The sequence below is a fragment of the Puma concolor genome, chromosome B1, assembly GCF_028749965.1.
Source record: "Puma concolor isolate L17-30 chromosome B1, mPumCon1.1.hap2, whole genome shotgun sequence".
In the NCBI taxonomy this organism is placed as follows: domain Eukaryota; kingdom Metazoa; phylum Chordata; class Mammalia; order Carnivora; family Felidae; genus Puma; species Puma concolor.
In genome coordinates, this window is record NC_141670.1 from 146,278,522 (window position 1) to 146,303,560 (window position 25,039).

At 37.9% G+C, this 25,039-nt stretch overlaps 1 long non-coding RNA gene across 1 annotated transcript in view; it reads left to right on the top strand.

Annotated features, from left to right (window-relative positions):
- LOC147581922 (uncharacterized) overlaps positions 1-25,039 on the top strand; it is a 30,526-nt gene that overhangs the window by 5,074 nt on the left and 413 nt on the right. The gene's annotated exons all lie outside the window — the stretch shown is intronic.

Sequence of the window (25,039 nt, forward strand, 5' to 3'; positions counted from 1 at the left end):
TGGGCTGATCATGTTCTTTGCATATTTCCCTTCTTGGCCCAGGTACCTTCATCCCTAGGTCTCTTTAACTGGGACTTTGGCTGAAGTCTTCTTCAAATGCCTCTGTCAAGGCGTTCTTATGGGTGGAAGTCAGGGGAGGAGGAAACTTACAAGACACTTTTTCCCACTCTGCCTGTATTCAGTATTTTCATATTCCTAGCTCTCCTTACCTCCCCCCAGGGTCCCTATGGCCCATAAAACTGCAGAAGTATTTTGTTTGGGGTCTCTCAACAGTGAGGCAACCCCTATATCTGCACTGATTCACCTGACTCGGGATGGGTGTGGCATTTCATGGGGGAAAGTGGTATGGGGGAGGTGGTACTTTCTCTCATTTTAACCTCTTATATTATCTGATTAAAGACTTCACCATTACATTCTCTTTGGCCTGTTGCTTTAATTGGCTTCTTTGACACCTGGTGGCTCACCTGAGCTCCTGACAGGTACTAATCCATCCATATTCCACCACTTCCTAGCTATGTAAGATTGGGCAAGTTACTGAACTTCTTTCCCAATCTTCAGTTTTCCTGCTGTAAAATAAATGTAATACTGTAATAACACCTATTCCAGAGGATTGTTGGGAAGACTGTATGAGATGATGCTTGTGGCCTGCATACAGTGAGGCTTTTAATAAATGTTATTATAATATATACTATTATGTAAGAATCTCACAGCCTTCTGGGGAGATTCAACCGTGAACAATCACTCATTGATTGATTCAGCCATTGAACAATCTATCAACATGCCTTTTTTATCTACTATGTATCAGGCTCTGGCTGTAGAGAAATAATATGCATGTGTCCTCATGACTCTCAAAGAGGCTGGGAGTCTAGAGGGAAGACAGATGTGGCCCAACTGAAAAGGAGGTATGTACAAGATGACACAAGAACTTTTGAGGGTAAAGGCAGTTCATTGGTGAGGATGTTTTGGCTGAAAGAAGTCAAAACCCAACTCAAACTGTCGTTAATAATTTGAAATTTTATTATTGCATGCTACTGATGTTAAGGTCAGCTGCCCAGTGATGGCATCAGAAACCCAGATTCCTTCCATCTCTCTGCTTCAACAACATTGCTTTCCTTCTAAGACCGTCAGTAAGGCACAATATCCAAGCATATTTAAAAATTATAATGTACAGAAGAAAATATTTCATTCTGTACCCCTTTTTATGAGTGAAGAAACTTTTCCTGGAAGTCCACCAGCCAACTTGTCTCATCTCATTGTCCAGACATGTGTTATGTGCCCATCCTGCTCAGGTTGCTGCCAAGAAGAATGAGATTACCCTTAGAATCTGGAGCAGGGATGACATTAGCCTCTCTCAAAGCACATGATGCATGGGGAAGGGTGGAGACCTGAATCAAATGAAGGCTATGTTAGAAGTGAGGGACAGGATGCATGTTTGTCAGGAGCCAACCATGTTCTCTGGAGGCACCCAGATGTGCATGGGGGAGTCAAGGAAAACTGACATATTTTTGCCTTTGAGTTAGTACCCTGAACTGAGACTTGAAAGATGTAAATGTTGACAGGTCGAGAATGAGGAGTGGATTGTTTTGGATAGTAAAGAGTATGCTAGACAGAGGGAAGAATAATTGCAAGGGCGAGGAAACGTGAAGTAGTATGGGACCTTTACTTCCTCCCAGGACAGAGGAATAGGAACTAGATTTACTTTCCCATTTAGAGCAACTAATAAAACCAGAGAAAATATATAAAACTACAGTTTTCAAGACACTGAACACCAGGCAACAAAGGATAGTGATCCCTGAGAAATGGGAAGCCAACAAAATTACTCATGCAATTGTTCCATTTACTGTTTTGAGAGAGTTTCCAGGTCATGGCACAGGGAGGAGGTAGGATTACAGAGAAAATATTTTGATGTTTCTGCACAGTTAGGGATTTCTGAACAGATTTTGATGAAACTTGGAATCTGACCCTAGAGCAAGTCTTAAAAGTTAATTTATAACTGTATAGAGAGTAAGAACTCCTGAGAGATTTACCTAATACCAGAGATACATATTTATATATCAAGAGGGGATTAAACCTGGAACTTGGAAACATCTCTGAACTGTAAATCTGGAGACACTGGATTATTTTTTCCCTGGAGAGATTTATTTACATTCTAAAAGGTTAGAGCAGGATATTTCCAAGGAGATTCTCAGATGTGGAGGGGAGGCAGCAGCCTCTTTCTCCTGTATGTAAGTATAGGAAATTAATTTTTCTGTTTCCCTCACCTACAGGGTGAGCTTGCCATTCACATAGGACAGATTTTCATATCTAGTTCTCATCATGTTGGTTTGGAGACATGGGGGAGTGACACTGCAATGTTACTCTATTGATCTTGCTGTGAGTGTAATAAGGAATATGTTTCTGATCCAAAAGCCTCAATGTGCATTAAGGACAGCATTAATAAAGATGAATATTTAAAACATAACAGAGAAGGAACCCTGGCAGAGGTTGACAGACTTCCTAAGTTGAGGAGATGGAATTGAGAGTCTGGGGAGACCAAGGAGGGTAGAATTTGTAAAACAAAGTAACAAAGGGAAATATCTACACAGAGGGAGAACCTGGATATTCACAGGAGCTTCTCTTTGAATAGGCAGTAGATTACTGATCAGTTCATGTGCGTGAGAAAACTACTCAAGGTGGTTGGAAGGGGAAGCAATCCAAAAGGATTAAGAAACAGTTCCTGGCACTAACACAGTTCCAGAAATGTTGTATATTCCCACAAGCCAGACTGGAAAAATTCATGGCTTATGGGGACATTGTGTTGAATACTCATAGTGGGGAGTAATTTGGTCCTAGATGGGAGTACCATTTGGGAGCTGCATAGCAAATCATAAAAGCAAGATGCAATAAAATCAAACTATTCCTGGTAACTAAACTGTATCCTAGACACAATTAATGAATATTTATATGAGTACAAAAATACCCAGCACCCAGCAAATTAAAATTCACAATGTCTGTCATTAAAACAAAGATTACCAGGCATACAAAGAAGGAAGAAAATATGACCTATAATGAGGAAAATAATTAATCAATCTAAACAAATCTGGAACTGACAAAAATAATAGAATTAGCAGACAAGTACATTTAAAAATTATAATTATATTACATATGTTCAAAAAGTTAAGCAGAGACATGGAAGATATAAGAAAGACCCCAATTGAATTTCTAGATGAAAAGTATAAGGCTTGAGATAAAAAATAATACAGTGTATTTATTGGTAGATTATACATGAAAAAATATTAAGTAAATGTGAAGACTCAGCAATAGAAACTCCAAAATGAAACCAGAGAGAAAAAATTATTTTGTTTTAAATGTAGAGTATTAGTGAGCTGTGGGAGAACTTCAACTAACGTACATGCTAATGTACATGCACTTGGGAGTCCCATAGGAAAGAAGGGGTTGGGGGTGGGGAACAAAAATATTTGAAGAAATAATTGCTGAAACATTTCCAAATTTAGTAAAAACTACAAGAAAAATCTAAGCACAAGAAATATGCAGAAAGCTACATGAAGGTAGGTAATCAAATTGCTGAAAACCGATGATAAAGTCAAAGTCTTAAAAGCAGACAGAGAAAAAGACATGTTAAATATAGAGGAACAAAGATAAGAGTGGCAGCAGATTACTTATCAGAAACAGCAAAGGAATATAATATTATTCCGTTTAAGGAATTATAAGCACTTGGTATTGGGGGAGGGCATGAAGGGATGGATAAGGGGCTGTGGCAGAAGATATGTCTGCATAGGCTTGTTGAGATCAGATAATAAAAAGTGTTTGGTGCCCTATTGCAGGTATTAGAATTTTTCTTGGAGGTCATAGGGAGCCATTAAAGAATTTGGGGCAGGAAAACGTCATCAGATTTACATGTTCGAAAGATCACTCTAATGACATTGATTACACAAATGTATTAATAAATGGATGAATGAATGAATGAATGAATGAGTGAAAGAGGGTGGTTTGGAAAGTTGAGAAACCGGAAGAAGAGAGTGGAACCATAGGTAAGCTACTGTATTCATTTCATTTCATTTCATTCATTTGTTCACCACCTGTTTGTTAAGTCCTCCCATATACCAGACTTTAAGCCAGCTCCTTGAGGTACTATGGTGAGCAAAGTAACTATTTATATAAAAGGTATACAACTCTCTAAGTATGTTGTATACATCTTTCCATGTCAATATGAGTAGATGTTTTGTTCTTTATAATAGCTGCATAGTATTCATTCATTCATTCATTCATTCAGCAAACATTTATTGAATGTATTTTATGTGCTTGGCTTTGGGCCAGGCACCAAAGATACAGCAATGAATAAAAAGACTCCCTATGTTCATGATGCTTATATCTTAGTTGAGGGTAAGAATAGACATATAATAAATACATAAAGGTAGATATATGTACACTATAAGGGTTTACCAAAGATCATCCCTTTTGTATAGCCAAGATCTTCTCTTCACCTTGGACTTTATCTTCAAGGCCAATTTGTTGGAGGCCTGCTTCAATGTCATTCCTGGCACCTCTGAATTTTGTGTGATGAATAACCTCTTAATCATATATGTTTCCATTAAGTGTAGTTAGGAAAACAAAGTAATTCAACAAGATTTGAATTTCAGATTTTAAGATAATCATAATCACATATGAGCAAGTGTTTTTTTGAAGCGATAATTTCACTATTTGTTTATATGCTGAATTTTTATCAGTTTATTGAAGTATAAATGTATATTTATTATTATAAGAGTAAAATAATTAGTGATGGTGGTCAACGTTGGTAATTTCCTGTAAAAAGCAAACATTAAGTATTTTCAAATGGTTTCATAGGGAAATAGATTGACGGTCAATACAAATGATGCAGTACCTGCATAATTTTAGTAATAATATTATATATATTTGTGCTAACAAATGTTTATAAAAATAGAAATTATTATTACACTACTCATAGCAGTAAGAGTAGTAGTAATAGTACTAATGATGAGGATGATTAGGCTATATCATTAGTCTAATCCTTGTAGATTGTATGCTAGTGTTGATAACATTAAACAAAATAATTTTTAAGAACTGCATTCAAATTTCAGTTAGTTAATTCCGTTCAGGCCATGAGTGTTTTAGAAAAATGGCTTCTTTCTTAACAGAAACCCATGGGGGAAGGGAAGGAAAAAAAAAAAAAAGAGGTTAGAGTGGGAGAGAGCCAAAGCATAAGAGACTCTTAAAAACTGAGAACAAACTGAGGGTTGATGGGGGTGGGAGGGAGGGGAGGGGTAGGTGATGGGCATTGAAGAGGGAATCTTTTGGGATGAGCACTGGGTGTTGTATGGAAACCAATTTGACAATAAATTTCATGTATTTAAAAAAAATGGCTTCTTTAAGATTCCTCACGTCCTGTGAGGATGCGTTAAAAGCAGAATATTAACTTTGGCACCTCAAAATCTCACAGAGGTAAAAGACTCTCTAATCATGTTTTACAATATCCATGAAAAATAATCTTCAATTAAGACATAGGAAAGAATACAAAGAAAATAAAATGTTAGAGAGAAATGAGGTACCTAAAACATTTTGTTTGCATAACTAATCTAGAAATGCACTCTGTTAGAATCCTTTCAGGAAATGATTACTTATAGTTATGAGTCTATGAAGGCTAAAGATTTGAATAAAAGAATTGTTAAAATGATTGTTAGAGCCTGTTTACAATATTCAGTAGTTAAATATGAAGGATATTTGAGGTATGCACATAAATCTTAGATAAAAGTTCCTTCTAGAAAGCATATTACTGAAAATCTCTTTTGCTGAATTATAGTATCTGCTTTGAACACAAAGGCAATAACAGCATTAAATGTACTACTTTTGTAAATCATATATCATACATTTGGGCATGCAGAGACAACAAGATGTCTTTTAAAGTTTGACAGTCTGGTGGATTAAAGATAAATTCAACTTTGTTTCTCTGTACTAGCTTGCCAAAAGATGTCAGGTCTCTCAGAGCCAACAACATAGTGAATTTGATTGAAGAAATATTTATAAATAGAAGACGAGAAAAGAAATTATGTGATTGACATTAACAATAGAACAGACATGGTGAAGGGGATGTGTGATTCAGGAATTTCAGTCACTGTTTTCTTCATAACCTTTAGTTGTGTGTTCAGAAAGTAATTACAGCACTGAAGAATAAAATAGGATTACGGAACCATAAGCAGGAAATGGTGGGCCACTGTCAACACTGTTCAGCCAAAGACAACCATCATGACCTATAAGGAATTTTTGAACTACCTTGTGAAGGACTTACACAAGGTATTCAAATAGGATGGAAGAGGAACGGTTACATTTGGCAGACAAAAATATCAACATAACAGCATTTGCTAGCAGTCAAAGGGTTGCTTGAAGAGAAAGTAATTTGTTTTTAGAACCCACGGAAGAAATTATCAATATAAAGTATATTGAATGTGCAAATATTTCTTCTATAATACCTTATATAATCCTCCCAGCATTTGACTAGAGAGAAGGTGCTGATATAGGTGCTCATGCAATAAAAACCGAGATACAAATGGAAAGTCCGAGCTCATTTTGTTTATCTAAAAAGAAAGTTACATTATCCTGTTGTCATATTTCTAGATCCAGGGTTTAAGAACATATTTAAAACAATTTAATTCCAGTATAGTTAAAATACAGTGTGATACTAGTTTCAGGTGTAGTGACTCAGCAATTTTATACATTACTCAGTGTTCATCCTGGTAAGCGTACTCTTAATCCTCTTTCCTTATTTCACCCCTGCCTGGTAACCATCAGTTTGTTCTTTATAGTTAAGAGTCTGTTTTTTAGGCTTATCTCTTTTTTCTTTGTTTGCTTGCTTTGTGTTTCTTAAATTCCACATATGAGTGAAAAATCTTGGTATTTGTCTTTCTCTGACTTATTTCACCTAGCATTATATCCTCTAGACCCATCCATGTTGTTGCAAATGGCAAGATTTCATTCTTTTTTATGACTGCCATACCACTTCTTTATCCATTTATTGATGGACACTTGGGCTGCTTCCATAATCTGGCTTTGGTAAATAATACTGCAATAAACATGGGGTGCATATATTTTTTCAAAGTATTCTTTGGGTAAATACCTAGTAGTTGAATTACTGGATCATATGGTAATTCTATTTTTAAGTTTGTGAGGAACCTCCATATTGTTTTCCACAGTATCAGTTTGTATTCCCATCAATGGTGCATGAAGGTTTTTTTTTTTTTTTCTCTACATCCTTGACAATGCTTGTTGTTTCTTATGTTTTTGACTTTAGCCATTCTGACAGGTGTGAGGTGATATTTCATTGTGGTTTTGATTTGCATTTCCTTCACAATGACTGATGTTGAGCACCTTTTCATGTGTCTGTTGGCTAACTGTATGTCTTCTTTGGAAAAATGTCTATTTATGTCTTCTATCTATTTTTAATTGACTTATTTGGTTTTTTATTTTTCAGTGTTGAGTTGTACAAGTTCTTTAATGTTTTGGATTGTAACTCCTTAGTGGATATGTCATTTGCAAACATCTTCTTCCATTCAGTAGATTGTCTTTTAGTTTTGTTGATTTTTTTCTTTGCTGTGCAGAAGCTTTTTATTTTGATGTAGTTCCAGTAGTTTATTTTTGCTTTTGTTTCCCTTGCCTCAGGAGACCTATCTAGAAAAATGTTGCTATGGCCAAAGCCAGAGAAATTACTCCCTGTGCTGTCTTCTACGATTTTTATACTTTCCATTCTCATGGTTATATCCTTAATCCATTTTGAATTTGTTTTTGTGTATGATGTAAGAAAGTGGTCCAGTTTCATTCTTTTGCATGTAGCTGTCCAGTTTTCCCAGCATCATTTGTTGAACAGACTGTCTTTGTCATGTTGCATATTCTTGCTTCCTTTGTCAAAGATTAATTGACTGTATAATTGTAGGTTTATTTCTGGGCTCTATATTCTGTTCTATTGATCAATGTGTCTATTTTTGTGCCAGTACCATACTGTTTTGATTACTACAGGTTTGTAGTATATCTTGAAATAGCGAGTGTGATACCTCTAATTTTGTTCTTTTTCACGATTGCTTTCGCTGTTTGAGGTCTTTTGAGGCTCCACACAAATTTTAGGATTGTTTGTTATTGCTCTGTGAAAAAAGCTGTTCATATTTAGATAGGGACTGCATTTAACCTGTAGATTGCTTTGGGTAGTACGGATATTTTGACAATATTTGCTCTTCCAATCCACAAACAGGGAATATCTTTCCATCTGTTTGTGTCTTCAATTTTTTCATCAATATTTTATAGTTTTCAGAGTACAGGTCTTTCAACTCTTTGGTTAAGTTTATTCCTAGGTTTTTCAATCCTATTTGGTGCATTTGTGAATGGGCTTGTTTTCTTAATTTCTCTTTTTTTACTTCATTATTATAGTATATAGAAATACAGTGGAATTCTGTATATTGATTTTGTATCCTGTAAACTTACCGATTCATTGATCAGTTCTAGTAGTTTTTTGGTGGAGTCTTTAGGGTTTTTTATATATAGTATCATGTCATCTGCAAATAGTGAAAGTTTAGCTTCTTCCTTACAAATGTGGAGGCGTTTTATTCCTTTTTCTTATCTGATTGCCTGGTTACCAGGTTATCTGGCTAGGAATTCTTGTACTATGTTGAATAAAAGTGGTGAGAACAGACATCCTTGTCTTACTACTGATCTTAGGGGTAAGGCTCTCCATTTTTTACCATTGAGTATAATGTTAGCTGTGGATTTTTCACAGATGGCCTTTATTATGTTGAGGTGCATTCCCTCTAATCCTACTTTGTTGAGAGTTTTTATCACGAACAGATGTTGTACTTTGTCAAATGCTTTTTCTATATCTATTGAAATGATCATATGGTTTTTATCCTTTCTCTTATTGATGTGATGTATCACATGATTGATTTTTGAATATTGAACCACCCTTGGATCTCAGGAATAAATACCACTTGACTGTGGTGAATGATTTTCAAAAATATATTGTTGGGTTCAATTTGCTAATATTTTGCTGAGAATTTTTGCATCTGTGTTCATCAGAGATATTGGCCTCTTGTTCTCTTTTTTTTTGTAGTGTCTTTGTCTGGTTTGGTATTAGGGTAACCCTGGCCTTAGAGAATAAATTTGGAAGTTTTCCTTTTCTATTTTTTTTTTTTTAGAATAGTTTGAGAATAGATATTAATTCTTCTTTAAATGTTTGATGTAAAATTCACCTGTGAGGCCATCTGGTTCTGGACTTTTATTTGTTGGGAGTTTTTTGATTATTGATTCAATTCCATTGTTGGAAATTGGTCTATTCCTACCTGATTCAGTTTTGTGAGGTATCTTTCTAGGTATTTATCCATTTCTTCTAGGTTGTCAAATTTGTTGGCATATGATTTTTAATAATATTCTCTTACAATTCTATTTTTGTGATGTTAGTTGTTATTTCTCTTTCATTTCTGATTTTGTTTATTTGAGTCCTCTCTCTCTCTCTCTCTCTCTCTCTCTTTTGGATGATCTGACTAAATTTTTATCAATTTTGTTGATCTTTTAAAATAACCAGCTCCTGGTTTCATTCATCTGTTCTCTCATATTTTTTTTTTTTTTAGTTTTTATTTTGTCTATTTCTGCTTTAATCTTCATTATTTCCTACCTTCTGGTTTTGGGTTTTGTTTGTTCTTCTTTATCTAGCTCCTTTAGGTGTAAGATTAGGTTGTTCATTTGAGATTTTTCTTGCTTCTTGATGTAGGCCTGTATTGCTATAAACTTCCCTTTTAGGACCACTTTTGCAATTTTGGACCATTGTGTTTTCATTTTCACTTGTCTCCATGTATTTCTTGATTTCCTCTTTGATTTCCTGGTTGACCCATTCATTGTTTAGTAGCATGTTAGTTTACTTCCATGTATTTGTGCTCTTTCCAGATTTTTTCTTGTGGTTGATTTCTAGTTTCATAGTGTTGTGGTCAGAAAAGATGCATGGTGAAAAAAAAAAAAGATGGATGGTGTGACTTTGATTGTTTTGAATTTGTTGAGACTTGTTTTGTGGCCTAACATGTGATCTATTCTGGCGAATGTTCCATGTGTACCTGAGAAGACTGTGTATTCTGTTGTTTTAGGTTGGAATGTTCTGAGTATATCTGTTAGATTCATCTGCTCCAATGTGTCATTTAAAGCTACTGTTTCTTTATTGATATTCTGTCTGGATGATCTATCCATTGATGTAAGTGAGGTGTTAAAAGTGCTATTATTGTATTACTATCAATTACTTCCTTTTTGTTTATTATTAGTTGTTTTATGTATTTGGGTGCTTTCCTGTTCAGTGCATAAATGTTTATAATTTAAGTTTACTTATTTTGGTGGGGAGAGGGGCAAAGAGAATCCCAAGCACCCTTTGTGTTATTAGCACTGAGCCTGACATGGGGCTCAATCTCATGAACCAAGAGATCATGACCTGAGCTGAAATCAAGAGTTGGATGCTTAACTGACGAGCCACCCAGGGGCCCTACAATTGTTATATCTTCTTGTTGGATTGTTCCCTTTATTATTATATAGTGTCCTTATTTGTCTCATTACAGTATTTGTTTTAAAGTCTATTTTGTCAGATAAAATATTGTTACCCCAGCTTTTTTTCTACTGCCGTTAATATGATAAATGCTTTTCCATCCCTTCACTTTCAATCTGCATGTGTCTTCAGGTCTGAAATGAGTCTTTCGTAGGCAGCATATAGATGGGTCTTGCTTTTTTATCCATTCCATCACCCTATGTCTTTTGGATAATTTAGTCCATGTACATTCAAAATAATTATTGATAAATATGTACTTCTTGCCATTTTCTTACTTTTCCTATGATTATTTTTGTAGTTCTTCTCTGTTGCTTTCTCTTGCTCTTTTTTTCTCATGGTTTGCTGGCTTTCTTTAGTGATATACTCAGATTATTTTCTCTCTATTTTGCGTATCTGTTACTGGTTTTTGGTTGGTAGTTATCATTAGGTTTGTATATAACATCTTAGGCATATAGTAGTCTATATTAAATTGATAGTCACTTATATTTGAATCCATTATCACTCTCTCCCCACCACATTTTAGGTATATAGTATCATACTTTACATCCTTTTATTTTGTGAGTCCCTTTACTGATTTTTATACATACACTTAATTTTATTACTTTTGTGTTTCCCACTTTTCTTATTCCTGCTTATGGTCTTTTCTTTCCACTGAAAGAGTCCCCTTTAACATTTCTTGTAGGACTGGTTTAGTGGTCATGAATTCCTTTAACTTTCCCTTGTCTGGGAAACTTTTTATCTCTCCTTCTATTCTGGAGGATAGCCTTGCTGGATAGTCTCGTTGGCTGCAGGCTTTTTCCTGCCGAAGAATCAGCTGGTAGCTTCATAGGGTTTCCCTTGTATGTAACTGTTTTCTTTTTTCTTGCTGCTTTAAAAATTCTCTTTATCATTACTTTTTGCCATTTTAATTACTATGTGTCTTGGTACAGACCTCCTTGGGTTGATTTTGCTGGGGACTTTCTGTGCCTCCTGGATCTGGATTTCTGTTTTCCTCCTCAGATTTGGGAAGTTTTCAGCTATTATTTCTTCAAATAAATTTTCTGCCCCATTTTTTCTCTCTTCTTCTTCTGGGATCCCTATAATGTGAATATTGTTACACTTGATGGTATTCTTGAGTTCCCTAAGTCTATATTAATCTTTTATTATTATTATTTTTTCTCTTTTCTGTTCAGCCTCATTACTTTCCATTACTCTGTGCTCCAGGTTGCTGGTTTGTTCTTCTGTTTCCTCTATTCTACTATTTATTCCCTCTAATGTATTTTTAATTTCAGTTATTAAATTCTTCATATCAGATTGATTCCTTTTTATGTTTTCTATCTCTTTGTTAAAGGTCTCACTGAGGTCCTCCACTCTTTACAAGTCCAATGAGTATTTTTATGACCACTAATTTAAATTCTCCATCAGGCACATTACTTACCTGTGTTCCCCTTAGCTCTTTTGCTGTGATTTTGTCCTGTTATTTCATTTGGTACATATTCATGTCTCCTCATTTTGTTTCACTCTCTGTGTCTGTTCCTATGTATTAGGAATGTCCACTCCATAAGGGCAGAGTTTTAAAGTGATTGTGTTAAACAGTGAATGCATGCAAAAATATTGGAAAGTTCAGATATCAGCAAGGGCAACAATCTTACAGGAGCTTATGAAATTGTTCAGAAAGCATCTTTCTCAGGCAATACCGAGTCCAACCAATGTAGGATTGGTTCAGTGACATATGTCACCATTTTCAACCAAACCTTCAAGTCTAGGAGTTGAGGTAAGTCTTTATGTGAGCTACTGTTAGACAAGAAGAAAAACCTTGGTGGTGACATCGCTATCAGCAGTGGCCTAAATGGAAGAGCTTGACCTCAAATACCACCCTCAGTTAAAAATGAGATCCCTTTAGTATTACAAATATGCAGCACAGTTGCTGTAGTAGCCAATAAGTGATAATTCTTATACTATAATATCAAACTTTAAAAACATGACTACTAGTTTTTTTAATAACAGAAAAAATAATTTAAAGAATTTTTTGGAGAGAAAGAGAGCACAAGTGGGGGAGAGGGTCAGAGGGAGAGAGAGAATCTTATTTTTTTCAATTTTATTTTTTAAATTTACATCCAAATTAGTTAGCATATAGTGCAACAATGATTTCAGGGGTAGATTCCTTAATGCCCCTTACCCATTTAGCCCATCCCCCCTCCCACAACCTCTCCCCCTCTCTCCTAACCCTCTGTTTGTTCTCCGTATTTAAGAGGCTCTTATGTTTTGTCCCCCTCCCTGTTTTTATATTATTTTTGCTTGCCTTCCCTTATGCTCATCTGTTCTGTGTCTTAAAGTCCTCATATGAGTGAAGTCATATGATATTTGTCTTTCTCTGACTGACTAATTTCGCTTAGCATAATACCCTCTAGTTCCATCCATGTAGTTGCAAATGGCAAGATTTCATTCTTTTTGGTTGCTGAGTAATACTCCATTGTATATATATACCACATCTTCTTTATCCATTCATCCATTGATGGACATTTGGGCTCTTTCCATACTTTGACTATTGTTGATAGTGCTACTATAAACATGGGGGTGCATGTGTTCCTTTGAAACAGCATACCTGTATCCCTTGGATAAATACCTAGTAGTGTAATTACTGGGTCGTAGGGTAGTTCTATTTTTAGTTTTTTCAGGAACCTCCATACTGTTTCCAGAGTGGCTGCACCAGCTTGCATTCCCACCAACAATGCAAAAGACATCCTCTTTCTCTGCATCCTCGCCAACATCTGTTGTTGCCTAAGTTCTTAATGTTAGCCATTCTGACAGGTGTAAGGTGGTATCTCATTGTGGTTTTGATTTGTATTTCCCTGATAATGAATGATGTTGAGCATTTTTTCATGTGTCGGTTGGCCATCTGGATGTCTTCTTTGGAGAAGTGTCTATTCATATCTTTTGCCCATGTCTTCACTGGATTGTTTGCTTTTTGAGTGTTGAGTTTGATCAGTTCTTTATAGATTTTGGATACTAACTCTTTATCTGATATGTTGTTTGCAAGTATCTTCTCCCATCCTGTCAGTTGCCTTTTAGTTTTGCTGATTGTTTCCTTTGCTGTGCAGAAGATCCCAATAGTTCATTTTTGCTTTTTTTCCCTTGCCTCTGGAAACATGTTGAGTAAGAAGTTGCTGCGGCCAAGATCAAAGAGGTTTTTGCCTGCTTTCTCCTCGAGGATTTTGATGGCTTCCTGTCTTAAATTGAGGTTTTTCATCCATTTTGAGTTTATTTTTGTGTATGGTGTAAGAAAGTGGTCCAGGTTCATTCTTCTGCATGTCGCTGTCCAGTTTTCCCAGCACCACTTGCTGAAGAGACTGTCTTTATTCCATTGGATCTTCTTTTCCTGTTTTGTCAAAGATTAGTTGGCCATACATTTGTGGGTCCATTTCTGGGTTCTCTGTTCTGTTCCATTGATCTGAATGTCTGTTTTTGTGCCACTACCATACTGTCTTGATGATTACAGCTTTGTAGAATGTAGCTTGAAGTCTGGGATTGTGATGCTTCCTGCTTTGGTTTTCTTTTTCAAGATTGCTTTGGCTATTTGGGCTCTTTTCTGGTTCCATTGAAATTTTAGTATTATTTGTTCTAGCTCTGAGAAGAATGCTGGTGTTATTTTGATAGCATTGAGTATGTAGATTGCTTTTGGTAGTATCAATATTTTAATGATATTTGTTCTTCCTCTCCAGGAGCATGGAATCTTTTTCCATTTTTTTGTGTCTTCTTCAATTTCTTTCATAAGCTTTCTATAGTTTTCAGTGTATAGATTTTTCACCTCTTTGGTTAGATTTATTCCTAGGTATTTTGTGGGTTTTGGTGCAATTGTAAATGGGATTGATTCCTTGATTTCTCTTTCTGTTGCTTCAAGGAGAGAGAATCTTAAGCAGTCTCCATACTCAACACAGAGCCTGATGTGGGACTCACTCCCATGACCCTGGGATCGTGACCTGAGCCGAAATCAAGAGTTGGACACTCAACTGACTGAGCCACCAAGGAGCCCTAGGAAAAATAGTTTTTGAGATGGTTTCATATTTACTGTTTAGCCCATGAGTTCATTTTATGTTGTTTTTAGTGGAATATTAATTTTAATAGATAAAAATTATGATGGTTTGGGCTGAGACAGTGATAATGAAGAGAGTGAGAAATGAATAGATTCTGAATACATTTAAAATACTAGAACTGAGAATATTTGTTGGTAATTGGGTGTGGGATGTGACAGAAAGAGGGAGTCCTGGATGACGAAGTTTTCTGGCTCAAGCAATTGGTTGTTGAATAGAATTGCCATACCCTGAGAAAAAGAAGACTGCCAAAAGATATTTTGGATTGAGAGTGCAAAATGATAGATGCAACAGTTGGTTCTGAACACATTAAGTTCAAGACTTTTAACTGCCTTCTCAGTATCTCTGCTTGACTGTCTTGATGTCTCCAATCCACATGTCCCAAATGGAATTATTCATCTTCTCCTTAAACTCGCCTTCCTGATGTCTTCCCCATATCAGTTAATGGCAACTTCATCTTTCCAGCTCAGACCACGAACTTTAAAATTAACCCTGAGTTTTCCTCCCTCTCCCTCTCTCTGGTAATTCTCTCCCTTTCTGTCTCCCTCCCTCCCTCCCTTTTTTCCTTCCCTCCTTCCTTCTACATATCCAGTCTGTCAGAAATCTTGTGGTCTTTACATTTAGAATTAAATCCATAATTTGGTCAGTTCTCACCATCTTAGTTGCCAGCACCCTGCTTCCTAGCCACCATCATCCCTCTCCAGAATGTTACAGAGGACTCCTAATTGGTTTCCTTGCTTTACCTTCCTCCTCTACAGCCTATTTTCACCATGGCCGTTAGAATTACATTAAACCATAAACCAACCAGATCACTTTTTCACCTCTCTTGGGTCTTTGTTCAGATGTCATCTTCTCAAGGAGGTCTCTCTTGACTGTCCTGTGCAAAAAGCAAACTTGCACACATACTCTTACCTGACACACACCCCATCCTCTTTGCTCTGTTCTAGTTTTACTATTGTGGTAGCACTTTTCTTCTTTTTAACATAGTTTGGAACTTATTTTAACATATTTTAAATGCATTCTGTGTCTCCTTCCACCAAACTGTAGTATAAGTCCCAAAGACAAGGATTTTTGTCTGTTTGTTCATTGAGGTATTCCAGGTACTTGGAACAGTGCCTGGCACACAGTAAGTGTTCTGTAAATACTGACTATTGAATGCTGGGGCCTGACTCTCCCCAAACACTAATTTCTTTAATCAGGGTGACACTAAGACACATGAGCAGTCCAGGCTATTAATTTGGTTCCTCTTCAAATGGACATTTTTGGGAAAATTTATTGTGTGTTTAGAAGGGAGGCTGAGTTCTTCAGGGCTGTATGTGGGAAGGACAAAACACAGGAATGGGGCTCAAACTTTCCTTTCTTATCCCAGGCAATTCAGCTCTGGCCATGGATGTATCCAGAACAATTCAGAAACAAAGCTCTGGAGTTCCACTCACCTTCCCTAGCACACATCTTTCACTCCAGCATACACTCTGGGGGATACACTCTGGGGGTCTCACTGTGCCTACTCCAAGGGATGGGTTTTGTTTGCCATATCCAGTATCCTCCCTAAGAGACCATGTGGCAGGTGGAGACTTTTCCATTTCAGACTATTCTCTGGGGAGTTTTTTTTTTTTTTTTTTTTTTTTGGGACAGAGAGAGACAGCATGAACGGGGGAGGGGCAGAGAGAGAGGGAGACACAGAATCGGAAACAGGCTCCAGGCTCCAAGCCATCAGCCCAGAGCCTGACGTGGGGCTCGAACTCACGGACCGCGAGATCGTGACCTGGCTGAAGTCGGACGCTTAACCGACTGCGCCACCCAGGCGCTCCTCTCTGGGGAGTTTTAATGCCCCTTAGAAGTTGGTGATCTAGGCAGCCAGCCATGTTTCTGAGCTTAGTCACAGATTTGCACTTTCAGGATAGCCGGTTTAGTTCCATCACTTGAAAAGCCCTCATTTGCTTTCCCCAAACATCCTGCCTAGGAGACCTCCTGCTTGTCTCTCTGTAGGTCTCAGCAGAAAATAACAATAGCTGTGAGAGGTGTCACTGTGTTGGACAAGGAAAGACACTCCCTACAACCTTGGTTTTCCTCAATGGCAGAACGTTCTTGTCAGTTTATCTCATCTGTTTGGGAATATATATTCTCATTTCTCCTCTCCTGCAGGTGCTCCAGCTGGGAGCCCCTTTTAAACTATTTTACTCATGATCAAATCTACTTTACATCTTCAATAACTTGTGGCTTCTAGAAAGGTTTGAGGTAGAATCCAATGTTAACTAGAGTGATTTCTGTATTAATTCTTTTTCCTTGTAAAAATGGGGCATTGTTGGGAGCCTGGGTGGCTCAGTCGGTTAAGCTTGCGACTTCGGCTCAGGTCATGATCTTATGGTTCGTGAGTTCGAGCCCCATGTCAGGCTCTGTGCTGAAGCTCAGAGCCTGGAGCCTCCTTCAGATTCTGTGTCTCCCTCTCTCTCTGACCCTGTTCATGCTCTGTCTCTCTCTCCCTCAAAAATAAATATTAAAAAAAATTTTAAAAAGGGGGGCATTGTGAATAAAATTAATGTTTGAAGAGTGAAATGGGTTTCATGATAGGCAGGTGACACATTTTCTCCATTTGTAAAAAGAGGGTGAAACCTTCTTTCCTATAGCTTAGAATTATTTTGAAGCTCACATGAGATGAAATAACAAATGGGTTTAATGATAATCTTTTCCATTTTGTAGTGAAGATTCTCTACTGGTCTGGAAGGAAATCAGTACAGGGAATAGAAATATTTATTCTAAACAGGACTTCAGGAGGAAAAGGGGAATGGTTTTAATGCCTTTGTTCCTGAGGAAACTAATTGCCCACTTTGTTTCTTTTCATTGAGGGCGAAAGGAGGGTGGGAGATAGGGGATATGTAGGAGATAGGAGTGGGAGGGGGTCGCTTGGATACCATGGGAAAAGGACAGCCAGAGCACTGAGGTCCCCATGGAGACCCTGCTGACCCTGTTGTACCACCTCCTGCCACCTGCCCCCCCCCCTCCCCGCTCCTACCTCAGGCCTCAGGCTCAGAAAGAGGGAGACTGGTAGAGGAGACCAAGAAGGGGAACTCACAGTCTTCAGGAGTCTGAAAATCATGTTATCAGAAGGAGAAAAGAGATTCCTAACCCCTATTTTTCTTCCTCACCTCTCATAGATCTCCAACCTCCCTCATTTCCCACCGAACTTCTACCCTGTATGGCTTTTACTAGTCCTTTTTTACTCATGAATCTTTAGTCACACACACAAAAATTGAAAGTAGCAAAAGCTTGGGGCTGGTTAAAATGTTTCCAGATACTTGTCTTTCAAGGGGTGCCCTCCAGGGAAAATTCCAGTAAACTCCTGTTACTATCACTATTTTTCTGTGAATAATCACCCACCTTCAATCATCAACTTCTTTTTTGAATCCACATTTCACTGGTTCTGGCTCCTAACTGTTAATTTGGGTTGTCAACCCCCGTGAATTATGAGAGGGGCATCATATGCCCTTTTGAACAAATTATTTTATTTTACTTTATTTTTTTTAGGTTTATTTACCTATTTTGAGAGGCTCTGACAGTACAGAGCCTGATGTGGGGCTCAAACTCACAAACCGTGAGACCATGACTCGAGCCAAAACCAAGAGTGAGACGCTTAACCGACTGAGCCACCCACACGCCCCAACTTATGAACAAATTCTAATCAGTGCAGCTCATTGCTCGCTCTTTCTTTTTCTTCCTTCCTTCCTTCCTTCCTTCCTTCCTTCCTTCCTTCCTTCCTTCCTTCCTTCCTTCCTTCTGACACTGTGGAGTTTAAGAATCTTATCCTTAAGGGTTCACTTAGAGGACAGAGCCTAGAAAACTCTGTTTAGGCAGGAATTGTAGTTCTCCCATGAAGAGAACCTGACAGGAAGCCAGGGAATGAGTCAGGGGAGAGAGAAGAGGAAAATAAATTTTGTCTTTAGAATCATTAGAAGTAAGGTTTATGATATGGGAAGGGGTGTGTGTGTGTGTGTGTGCACACGCACACACACACACACACACACACACACACACGTGTGTGTGTGTGTGTTTGAAATGCATTATCCCCCTGGAATTAAGAAGGTATAAAATCACAAAAAATAAAGACAGGAGACCCCTTCCTCTACTCACGTAGGGCAGGTAGCTGTGAGAAGGCCACAGGAAGAACAGGGAAACTTTCTGGAGCTCCACCTGGGCTGCTTTGGGAAAACAAACACCGTGTATCTTTTTTTTTCTTTCCTTGTATGTTTCTTTTCCTTGTTTCATGGTAAGAGGCAGTATGCTTTTGTTATATCTACTCCCCTAATTTGGTAGGTCTTCCTCAAAAGAGCTGAAGATGTACCAAACCTGAGATTTGGCTTTGAAAAGTTATTACCCATTTTCTTCTATGTTTTACTTGAATTGAGATAATCAGCTTGTGTCTCCTTCTACCCAAAATGAATTACGAGGGTTTCTTTCTGACTTTAGACCAATGGACAGAAAATTAAACTTCCTAATTCACCCCAAGTACAAAGCAATTAAGAGCTAAAAAGGGATTAGAGTTTTGAAAATCACAGGAGCCCAATCTGACTCTTGCTCTTAGCTAAAAACATTTGAAAAAGCCCTTTCATCCTGAAAGCAGTTTTAGGAACGTTTTTCTTCAGGTTAATTGGATGTCTTACTGTCTCTTTTCTTCTAGGGATTCTCCTTAGAGCATGGTTTACAGTATTTGCAAAGGGTTTTTGTCACCAATTTTGGTATTTCTAAAGGTACTATGGTGTAGACTTCTGTCACCTCCCTGTTTTCTCTTGTTATACTGAGACATTAAGGGAGGAAGTGATTGCACTGAAGGGAAGAGACTAGATTTGCTGTTCTGAGACCTCTGTGTAATCTGTACCTAGACCTGAAATCAGCCATTGGGCTGATTTCTAAAGGAATGAGAGTATGAAATGGTAACAGTTCAAAAAATTGGGTTTCTGGTTTCCAGTCCAGCATCCACCATGCAAGGATCTTAGAAATGGTTACTCCAGTCTTTATAACAACAAAAAAATGTGGAACTAAAAATTAACAACCCTTCTTAGATCCCCACAGAGAATTTTGGTCACAGGGCAGACTTCTGCCCCCAAATTGGAGAGGCATACAGATGCATATAGAGAATCACAACTAACCAGAGAAGTACCCACAAATAGAAACCTCTACATGAACCAATACCAGGGTAGAAAATTGAAAGTATAATTAGTGAATTCCTGGAGGCTCAGTATGGACAAATTTGAGAGTTAAAACTCCAGATCTAGGCTTAGGGGCTCCCCATACTTTTGTGAGTTTTACCTCTAGGAGCTCAAACACATTCTCAAGTCAAGATAGGAGAAATTCCTTATACTTCAGTAGGAGGAATAACCATTTTGAAATATGCTTAGAGCATTCTGTTCTTAACAAGGCCTGCAACAAGAGAAACTATTTCACCAGATTAGGGAAGGGAAATAGCAAATTCCAGCCCTTTTGTAACCTTGCTGTCTCACCATGGGGAGAAAAAAAAAGCAAAACTGAGAAATATTTGTGAAGGTCCCAGCCTAAGGGGACAGGCTCACTAAGAAGAAGTCTAAGACCTAATCATAGGATTATATAATACTTTCTCTTCTCCACACCCCCCCCCCACCATACTTTACTATACTTCAATAAGACAGAATAATAATGTATAATAATGGAATTTCAATGGAATGACCTGCACATCTCAGATATTATTTAAGAAGAAATCTCTAAGGAAATCTAAAGACAACAGGGGCTTACAGAAACAAAGATACCAGAGGAAATTTTAGCCTCTGAAACTTACAGCTTCAGAAAACATTAATTCTTAGCCAGATAGACAAAACATCACATGGAAGGCCTATTTACTACAATTCCTTTTACTTAGTACATAATGTCTAGTTTGCAGCAAAAGGTTACAAGGCATACTAACAGATGAAAAGCCAAAACAACACAGAGTTTGAAGAGACAGAGTAAGCATCAGGATCAGTCTCAGGTATGGCAGAAATTTTAGAATGATCAGATCTAGAATTGAAGACAACTATGATTAATATGCTAAGGACTCTAAGTGGACAACATGCAAGAACAGATGGGTAATAATAATGTCTAGGACTTTTAGTGGTATTAGAGGAAGGGATAGGGAAAAGTATGTGTGTTCCATCTTTGAAGTGGAAAACTTAACTGTAACTTAAAAAAAAGTATTTGAGGGGCGCCTGGGTGGCTCAGTCGGTTAAGCGTCCGACTTCAGCTCGGGTCACGATCTTGCGGTCCGTGAGTTCAAGCCCCGCGTCGGTCTCTGGGCTGATGGCTCAGAGCCTGGAGCCTGCTTCAGATTCTGTGTCTCCCTCTCTCTCTGCCCCTCCTCCGTTCATGCTCTGTCTCTCTCTGTCTCAAAAATAAACGTTAAAAAAAAATTTTAAAAAAAGTATTTGATTTCTCTTCATTGTCAATTTCCTCTGAATTTCTGTGTCTTTATTTCTATTTCTTTCTTGAATTTTAAAGACTTTCCTCAGAGATATGATCCCTGGCTGCCTATTCTTTTTAAGATCGAGTACTATAAAACTTGAAGTTATGTCAGGGAGAGGGGTGGGACCAGCCACTCACTGCAAGGTTATTGGGGAAGGATATAGCCATTCTTGGAGAGATGATGTACATGTATTGAATGCCCACATATATAAGGTCTTTTCTATTAGGATTATCCTTTTTTTTTTCCCCAGAGAATCATCCTCAAATATACTGCTTGGGGCTAAACCTGGCAATGTAGTAACCTGACGAAGGAAGAGAACTGAATATTCTGTATTCAGACTTCACTTAATCTGTCTGTTTTTTTAGTATAGCTACTCACCCTGTTCTGGGTTATGCTATAGTTCCCATGTCTAGTGCAGGGTGAAGGTAGGGAACTCTTCTGGTCACTGATCATCAGACCACATAGGTCACAGGTGGGACATCCATTGTTCCTGTCTACACAGTGTTGGGAGACAATTCCCTACTAATCATGGTTTTTGAATTCTACTGTCTTGTGAGCAGAAGAATTAACAGCTTTTTTAATGGATGATCTTTTCAAGGATGTTTATATAGCAAGTGGCTTTGGAAGACAGAGATGGGATCTCTTCCCAAAGCAGAGAGATTTGTTTGCTGCACACTATAATAAAGGAAATGTCATCTTCCAGGACAAAGGTTGGGCAGGTTTTCTTGAAGTCTCTTTAACATATGGGGGCTTCCTAAAATTGAGAATCCTCAGCTGTGATGCAACCCCCCTGCATGTGCAGCATTCGCTCATGCTGTTTTGTGTGGTCCCTGTAGGACTTGAGGGACAAGGTAAAAACAATGTGAACATGAAGATCATGCTGCCTGCTGTGCTGGAGGTAGTAACATCATTTGTCTCTGACCCAGGAGACTCTTGTTTTCTGCTAGCACGAGTGGAACTGTGAACATTTAACTTGTAAGTTTTTACAAGTAGATTAAAATCTCAGGTGCTCAATTCTGTGATTTTCCAGTGTGACAATAACATGTTTGTGACTCAGGAATCTTTATGAGCTTGCCTCTGAGTTTGTCTTCTTCTATACCTCATATAGTTGTTCTAAATTCTGGTCTTACTGCTAGAAGTAAGATGCTGCTACTCTGATGGTTTGGATGCTGCTACTCTGGGACCCACAGTCTATTTTCCTTCTTTAGCTTGGGAATATCTCTTGTAAATATGGAGAGAAATCCTCCTCCTTTCATGGTTCTTCAAGTTTCCCCTTCTGCTTCCATAAATTCCCATATCGTAAAGATTTAGGTTTTGCAAAACAAAAGCCAGAATGTCTGCCAGTACTTTTCAGCTTCCAACCCTACCACTCACCTCTTCTGAGACAAAGAGCAACCTCTCTGATGTCTGACAAGTATAAAACAAGAAGGGAAAATACAGGGAGAAAAAGACTCACATGAATTACTATCTGAAGATGTTATTCAGTCACATTTATTCTGTGTTTGACAAGTGTCTCCCGCTCTCACTGAACAGTCTTTATCACATGGCCAGAATCCAAGGAACCCACCCACCCTCCTGCCAACTTTTACATAGGGGTTTAGTAATTCTATAATAATTTTTAAAAAAGTCTGTATAAGGAAAGAAACAAGAACAGTGATGAGCACTTTGCCACCCTTCCAGATTTCCACAGCCACTTCTTTCCTGCTTTATTCCCATTAATGTTTGTTCTAAGGGATATAAATTCTCTAGAGGCCCACACAGGGCCCAAGCTTGGTAGATCCTGGAACAGTTAGAGCCATCAGGTCTCTTCCAAGAATAGAGTCCTCTGAGAATAAGACAAAGCTAGGAGCAGGAAGCAGGTGAAGGGCACTGGTTTTCTTTCTTTTTTTTTTTTTTTTTTGGAAAACAAAAAATGGAATGAGGAGTGGATGATACAGTGATGTTTAGGTTTATTTGGCAGACTGAGGAGAGGAACTATGGTTACATGATCCACTGAATTTGAGCAGTGTGGAACTAGGAAGGTTAAAGAGAGAAGAATTACCCATCTTTCATCTGCCCCTTGGGGAAGGGACCTTTGACCCCAATCCAGGAAGAAAATGGCAGTAGGGAGGTCATGCCTATAAGTCAGATAGAGCTGGAAAAACAAGTGTGTAAATGAGAGTTGGGAGGAGGATTTTAAAGGGCTTATAATTATGTTACTTTTATGTCTCCCAACTGGTCCTGTGACTTCCTTTAAGAAATTACCCTGTTTGACATTAGGCTTTAAAAATAAGCTAATGTTTTACCTATTATACTTCAAATGGAGACATTCAGTAAATTCACTAAATTTAGACATGTAGTGAAGAATTTTTTGGTCTATGTTTTGAGAAAAGTTATTATTTCAGTATTTTGACAGTTAAACATTAATTCATCCTGAGCTGTTTTACCTGAGTCTCAATTTCTAGATTATCCTGTGGCTATTGGAAGATCATTTTCCCTTGGGGACACTGCATATGGAACGATCAGATTTCACTACCTTTACATATATCAGCCTCTGACCTCCAACCTGTGGGCAGAAAATTGGTTTCCTTAATTGAGCTTGCCTGCAGAGAAAGGAAAGGGCTAATACTGGTATATGATTAAGAAGGTGAAAGGAAAATTCTTCATGAGTCTAATCTAAATGCCTCCTTTTGACTAAAACGTTTGATTATTTCTCATATTTTTGATAGATTATGGGAATATTTTCCAAGTTTGGTTGATGTCTAGTTAGTCTTTTCTCAGTGTGGGTTATTGAAAGGAAAGGTGGAATTAAAAATCATAATTTGATTTTGGTTCTTGTCATTAATGTAACTCTTCCTAGTGGTCCCAGGCTTCTTGCTTCCTATCCTTCCTCTCTGGGTGTTGAGTCTCCTGCTTTGTCCAGGCCCATGGTTCCTACCTCTGTTGTAGCATAATTCTTATGCATTTTTATGGCAACAAAATATATCCCTTCACACTGTCCTAACTAGTCCTGCTCCTCACTAGGAATACAGAAGGAAAGAATGGAAGCAGGTAATTGGGGAAGACAAATCCTGTTTTGCCTCTCTAGAATATCTGGATTTTATATTTCCTCCTGAGTCCTATCCAGACAACCTAATGGAGAACCAAGTGCTGGCAGGCAGGAGAGGCTGTGGCAGGGGCAGAAACAAGAGAAAAGAGATTTCATTCTTAGGGGCTGTATTAGTCCACTAGGGCTATCATAGCAAAATGCTATAGACTGGGAGGCTTAATGGAAATTTATTTTTTCACAGTTCTGGAGGTTGGAAGTCCAAGATCAAGATGTCAGCAGGGTTGATTTCATTCTGAGGCCTCTCTCCTTGGCTTGTAGATGGCTGTCTTCTTCCTTTGTCTTCATATGGTCCTTTCTCAGTGTGCCCATGTTTTCTCTTTCTGTGTCCTAATCTTTCTTCTTATAAGGACATCAGTTATATTAGATTAGGACTCTCCATGTGACCTCAATTTTATCTTGATTAACCTATTTAAAGGCTTTTTCTCTAAATATAGTCATATTTCAAGGTACTGGGAGTTAAGACTTCAATATGTAATTTCGGAGGAATACAATTCAGTGTATAAAGGGGGCTGAGGATGGGGGTTGGGGAAGGATACAGAGCTGGGGAAGTCATGCAACTTCCTTTGGTGGTTGGTTGAAGGATAGAAATTCACCTGTCTGGGGCCTGGGATGTTTTATAACCTTAAGTTTTATAGTCTCAGCCCTTCTACCAGTACAATTTAAGAGCTTGGGGTTACACATGTACTACATATACCTTAAAAATACTTGTGAAAGAAAGGTGAGGAGGAGTAAATATATAGCCATCAGAATGGTACCTCCTTAGAAGGAAAAGGACTGAGCTGATAGATCAGGTAGGATGATTTGGGGCGAATTTTTTTCTTAAGTTGCTAAAAAGATAT